Below are 7,028 nucleotides of genomic sequence, written 5' to 3' on the forward strand. Positions count from 1 at the left end.
ATGTTCCTGAAGTTCACTCCTCAAAAGGTCTCTTTTTTTTTTCCCTACTGTTAGCTGCATATGGGCTAAAGCTCAAGACTTTGGGTCTTTATCTACAGTGGTTAAGTGGCAAAACAATACAGATCTAATATTGTCTAATCTTAGTTCAGTACAAATTAAGATGTGCTTGTTGAAAACCTCTAAATTTTCCAAGCTACTGCAGAAACATGTTCTTGTCTTCTTAGCAAAGCCACAAAAAGTGAAAAGTGGGCCACTGATGGAGAATAGGAGCAGTACACAAAGGTTGGGCTCGCTCATATAGCATCATTATGTGTCAAAATGAGAGATGCAGAGGAGTCACAGATGTCTAAAACTGGCCTTTGTCACCCAAACCCAGAGTGGCAATGCTGGAAACAACTAGTGAATTCCAGCTCATCCTGGGGAGGATCTCAGACTATAGAGAGGCTGTCTGCAATGTCAAAACCTCCTTATCTGACTGAAGTGCTGCATCTGTACATGAGCAGCAGCAGCAGTGCATTCTGGCTGTGCTGAACAGGTCAACATCCTGGAGCAGGGACTTCCTCAAAGCCTCGTGAGCAGCTGGATTGGAAAGTGCTCCTTGCACTGTTGCTGGCATGAGCAACAGTGGCCTTCCATGCTAAATGTAATGGAGATGCTGCTTTCTTTAAAACCTGGCCAAGTACTTCAGGTCTTTTACTGAACTGGACCCTGAGTGATTACTCTTCCTCATTGCACTTGTTCCCCACTTTCACTGCCTGGTGCATATGCCAGATGAATGAACTGCCAGTGAGATTGTTCCCTGACATAATTCAGCCAAAACTAGCTGCATTAGCTTAAAAAATATCATAAATAGGCCTTTTATCTTCATGCATGACACATTCATCTGAAAGAGGATTGATTGGGAGTGAATATACGAGCAAACAAACCATCTGTCCAGAGATGACAGGGAAGAGTCAGGGACACAAAAACAGACAGAAGTCTCTGTCTAAACCAAAAGTAAGGCAGAAGTTTCGATGGGTCACTATTGCAAGACCAGTGCCACATCTGCCTCTGTTCCTGGAAGCGTGCAAGAGACTTGGGACAAATCAATGTCATCTGATTTGACATATTTACGGGGAGATGTCTATATCTGAAGTGGCATCTCTATAAGCAAAGGAGAAAATAAGACGCTTCTAAGACACAGATTATATAATTTTATATGCTGCCATCTGCTTTGTCCCAATTGTCTCTCCCTCTGTTCTCTCTTCATCCCTTTAGCTGTGCCTAGCATGGTAGCCAGAGCTTCAAGGTTTCCCTACTTGCATATAGGGCATAATACTGATAATGGTAAGAGCATGAAGTACATCCTGAAACAATCTCCTTATACCTGCTGCCCATTAGAAAGGTCCAAGTATTTATTGATAGCTTCCATTGATACCTATTCCCCCCAACCATTCTTGTAGTCCTACATCCTTGCACTTTTTGCAGTTTTTTATGTTGCTATATTTTGTCCCTTCTGCACCTACCGATGTCTAGTGAGAGTCAGCTGTGTTTTGAACAGTCACTCACAATCTGTTTTTCAACCTGTAAGGCTGTCTTTTATCACTCGTGTCTCAGATTATCCTTCCCCACCTTATCTTTATATAGCTTATCTTGAGCAGTGTATTAGATGAAATTTCAAGGAAAGCTCTTGCCCCTGCCTGTTAAATTCACCACATCTATTGAGGATCACTTGAAAATATGAAATGAGACATGAGAGGGAGTTTGTGCTCTCTGAAGACCATTGTTCCTACAACAGCCTGAAAAAATGAATATGTGCACATGTATGAAGGGCTTGGCATACTGATGTCCCTAAGTTGGCTCTTCCACCCAATAATTAGTTTTATGAGCCCATTAGGGAACTGACACAAAGCTCAAAAAGAGCCTGCTTTTCCTGTCACCTAATACATGTCTTGATATCTGCTCTGTTCTCCAAAACCTCTCCCAGGCCCCAGCCCCGGTGGGGGTACCCACCTGCTCAGCAGTTGTACAATGTTTTTAGCTCAACAGTAACTACATCCTGCCAAGCCTGCATCACCCAGTTCATACCCACAGCTCTTAGGGCTCTGCACTCTCTGCCCCAGGTCTGGTGAAGGGAGAAGAGGGCAATCACAGTGTCACAGACAGCTGCTCCCCCTTCCAAACTGTGGAAAGCATCTAAGAGGTGTTTCCAGCTCCTCTCCTTCTTAGGAAATGAGGTGAGGAAGGGAAAGGGGAGTAGTTAGGGCCACCTATGACAGGACAGGGAAGAAGATTGCTTTGGGCTTCCATTGGGTCTCTGTTCTCACCCCTCAAGGCAACACCTGGGGACCAGCACTCACCTCTCCAGAGGAGGAGAGGAGCCAGCCAAGGAGAGAAAGGTAGTGGAAAGCTGTAAAGGGCCTTTCCTCTGAGAGGCCCAAAAAATTATTTGACTCGAAGTGATATTCTGAGCTGCTTAAACACTTTCTCTTTTCCTCCGGTGAGCACTGGCACCATGTGGTCTTGAATCAGACAGAAAAGGTGTGTTTTACAGAAATAACTGTGAAGTGATGGGAAGAGATGTGGTCTTTGCTGAGACAATGGTGGGGGCTGTAAAAATCTGCACTCAGCAGAGATTTCCCATGGCAAGGGGTGGAGGGGTGAGGCCCTTCCCAGGGACATTTCAGAGCCAACATTCCAGCTGTGCCCAATCCCATAATGGCAGGGTACTGACTCAGTGGGGTGATGCCAGGGTCTAGAGCACCCCATCAGTCCTTTGCCACAGCAAACACCTCTCTGCAGTTGTCCTGAGCTCATGCAGCTCAGAGCTGGCACATCAAGTATCACAGAGGTCTGGTTTGCCCTTAGAGTATTCACTGAAATAATGGCTTTTCCCTGGTCTTCCTGCCCTTATCCTCCATTGACTGTACACTCCTTCCTGAGTTGCTTCTCCCTGTGCTGCATGCTCCCAGAGGCTCATAGCTCCCTGGTGCTGGCAGATTTTGATCTGGCTCTTCCAGTTCTGTTACATTCCCATCAGAAGCACACTAATCGCAGAAGGCGTTTTAGCACGATCTGTCACATAGGTCAGCAAACTCTGGCTCTTCATATCCTGCTGGGCAGCTACTGTGTCTGTTGCAGGGTAGAGAAAGCCACTCTGGTCTCACGACTGCTATGCAACTTGTTTGCATACAGCTTTCATCTTCTTTGGACCATATCCTGGTGGCTACTTTTAAGCAAAACTCCGTCTGAAGCTGATGGGAATTTTCTCTGTATAAAGTTGGATTTTTCCATTGCTTTCCAACCCATTTCAAAGGAAATGAAACCAGGCTGAACCAGATTGGTCTGGTTAGGGAAATCCTGACCCTTCCTGTCTCTCTAAAGAACATTTCTGCATACCTTCTTAATCCAGAAAACAAGGTTCTTCCTTCATCCCTGGGGGAACGGGAGCAATCTTATGAAACTAACAGGAAAAAAAAAAAAGTTGTCTTTCTCTCCCTATTTTTTTATTTTTACCTTTTTCCCCCCAAATAAAGGAGGATGGACTTATTAACAATCATGGGGTTTCCTGGACAAGAACACAAGCACCCCAACGATATCTTTGCTGTCCCGTAGTTGCAGAACCTGCTTCCTTGATCAGATTAGGGCTGTGCTGGCTGCTAGGGTGGAGGGCAAGATTAGGAGATATGGGAAGGTTTCCAGACAGTTTTCTCAGAGACAGATCCAAGATGACTGCAGCACTGCTCATATGTCAGAAAAGATCAGCCCTGCAGGTGTCATCCCACAGGGGTCATGGTGTAGGTCCTCCACCAAAAGGCATGAAGATAAAAATTGCCTACCTAATCAAAAAGAGTGAAACATGCATTGCAAATGGCTGTAGACATATTAGACAACTTCTCCATCCCAGGGAAGGACACGACATCTCAAAAATAACTCCAGTATGTCTAGGCTACATCTGTACCATGAGGTGGTGGTTCCACATGATGTAGCCTCACAAGAAGGGCTGCTGGATTTTGTGGTGTAGTCTGAGAGCTGGTGATGAATAGAGAGAGCAAATGACCCTGTGGCAATCTGTTACCAGAATAAACATAATTCCTCTTCACCCTACCCAGCACACATGCTGCTGAGGGCTCAGGAATAACAGCCTTGCTCCTTCCAGTGAGAGAGGAGGCCAGGATTGCCATTTAAGGGAGGGTTATTGGTGCTCCTGCTAATGAGTCTACCAGAACAACTCTTATCATCTTTTGCTAAGACTGACACAGTGCATTTTGCACAAAGGAGTTTGTTTCAGCGTATCAGATGTGTTCGACAGCTTCCAGGAACCCATCAGTGCTTCAAAGACCTTCCTCCAGAGGAACTCAAGGGTCTCCAAAGCAGTCCCTATATGACACACTGACACCGCTGCTTCCCTGCCCCCCTCACAGCTCCTGATTCACTTGCTCACAAGCAGATTCATGTTTTCCTGCTATTTTTACACACAACAGTCATCCTGGTTTTGTGCTGGGGTGCATGATGCACGCTATCATGACCTGACATCTTTCCCCATATATGTGCATACTTGACTAGACCTTGAGTCAACGTAAGCAAAATCATGCACGCTGCTCTTTTGAGCGTCAGGCATGCTTTCAAAACTCTCATCTGTGGGGACCTTCTATTAGAATAAGCTCATGTGTGTATTCACAAGCCATTATGTGATCCTCTATTACGTCTGGATCAACCAGACATTCAGATGAATTTAAATGAATTTATCCATATGATCCTGCAAACCCTAGTCACAGGAAGAAAACAATGCATAAAAAGATCACATCCAAAGTTTTCAGTGGTGCCTCCTGATGCTGACCACCATGCAAGTTTTTGCTCCTGTGTTTGACATGTTTTTGTTTCCCTATTCTGCTTGCATTGAGGACTCTACTATTTACTGTATTTTGAACATAAAGCTCCAGTTAATGTCAGTAGAAGTTCTGCTTGCAGATAAGGGAGGAATATTAAATAGATCTGCAGTGCAGAGAGAGATGATATTTTAGTTCCTTCAATGCATCTCAGTTAGAAAATAACACTGCAGTTGGTTGGTGCTTTAAACTCAAAGAGATTTCAAAGTGCTTTGCTCAATACTCAGACAGAAAACTTCCTACCACTGAAGGGAGGCTCCTCCTGGTGTGGGGATCAGTGGCTAAATGACAGCCTGTCTTTCAGAAAAAAAAAAACAAGGGAAAGCAAAATTAGCACAATGTAGATGAACTAGAATAGAAATATAGAAGGTCTTCCATGTCTGGGGTAAACAGGCAGGGTTGCTTGGAACTGGTAGCCCCAGCAGAACAAGAGTGGGGGCCTGAGCTGAGGGAAATGGAGTAGAATACAACAGTGCATCTCAGGTAGAGGTTTGAAGAGATGATCAAATATTTTTTGCCATTATAGGTAAACATTATCAAACGTCTTTTTTTTTTTTTTTTTTTTTTGATATCCAATGTCCTGCACTAAATATACCAGGTGATAATTCAGATGTTTTTCCAGTGCTGAAATGGAAACAGCAGATGACTTGAAGACAGAACATGCATTTCTAACCTCCCTTTACTGCTGACTGCTGCGTTAGTGCAATTTATTTGAACTGGACTTGGTCTGGAGCGGTGGGGATGTGCTTTTAAGCAATATCACCTTCAGACTACCTTCACCTTGGCCTTACAAAGCCCACTCTGTATGCTCAGTTTTGGAAATCTACACCATAATGAGTAGTTGTATCTGGTTTTGTCCTCAAACCTCATTTTGGGAAGTAATCTGGATCTTTTCATGCCTGCTCCAACTCACAGCAGGAGATTATTAACCTCCTTTGAGAGGCAGAAAATTGGAGAAAAGCAGCATTTTGGTGATAAGCGTATGCTGGCAGGAACACTGCTATAAACTTGCAACAAAGACTTTAAGAAGCCAGTGCCACATAAATTAGATTCACAGAGTATACCAAATTTTAATTTCAGCAACACTGAGGGTGAGAGAGCTTGTGACACAGAGCCAGTACCTCTTCCCACCTCTACGAACATTTTTCTGCTAGTGCAGTTTGACTGGTTACAGAAAGGGACTTTGATATGGCCAAAGCCACTTCTTTAGAAAGTTAAGAAAAATATTTACAAGCGTGTTGCATTAGTTGGAAACAAATGTCCTTCTCTCCATTTAAGCATTTGTTTTTAGTATTGTCATCAAATATAAATAGGACATGAAAGCTTGGCAGCCAGGGAGATGGCACTGCCTGCAGGAGGGGCAAGGGGATGAGCATAGGAAAGCAACTGTGGAGACATGATATACACTATAACAGGTATGGATGTTGCCAGAAATGGCAACATGAGAAGGAGAGCTGCCCCAATGCTTCTTCCAAAGAGTGTTCAATAACTTAGCCCTTCTTCCTGACACAGAAACCCCTCCAGCAGCCTCATGGGGCCAGGAGGGTGCTACCCAGCTTGTCCCTGAGGCCCAGTGGGACAGGCAATAGTGCAAAGAGCTGAAGAAGAGGAGGAGTCATCTGCTGTGGCCAGGAAGGAGAAGCTGGTACAGCCACTGGGGATTGCCCACAGTGCCACAGTAGCTCCCTTGGATCTCTGGGTTGGTGAGCCTTTTAGGCTGTCTTTTAGGCTGCCTTAGCATAATTCTGCAACTGGCTGTTTCTGTGCAGCTACATCCTAGGGAGAAGTCCAAGCAAACAACAGTAGAAACAAAAGAGCAAGTGCAAAGCAAATGCCAAGGACTTAGGAGCAGTACAAGTGCATCTCACAGTAGCAGAAATGAGAAGGGAGCAAGAGGAGAGGAATCAAGAAAAGCACAGTGATGTTACAGGGAGTTAGGACACTTCTGGAAAAAACATGTTGCCCAGCATGGAGCAGGCAGGGGGCTCAGTGAAAGAGTATATCAGAAGTTTCTACTTTGGAGAAGTTTTTTGAGTTTAGCAGCATAGTCAGGATCAGGATTTTAAACCACATATGTCAGATCCTTGACCAATAGAAAGCTGCCTTGAAAATCTCATATGAAAGATTTTTCTTTCTTTGTTTTTAATTTTTTTTTTTTTA

This window comes from Empidonax traillii, unplaced genomic scaffold (genome assembly GCF_003031625.1).
Source record: "Empidonax traillii isolate 1590-97213 ecotype Southwest subspecies unplaced genomic scaffold, ASM303162v1 scaffold521:size443152, whole genome shotgun sequence".
Lineage (NCBI taxonomy): Eukaryota > Metazoa > Chordata > Aves > Passeriformes > Tyrannidae > Empidonax > Empidonax traillii.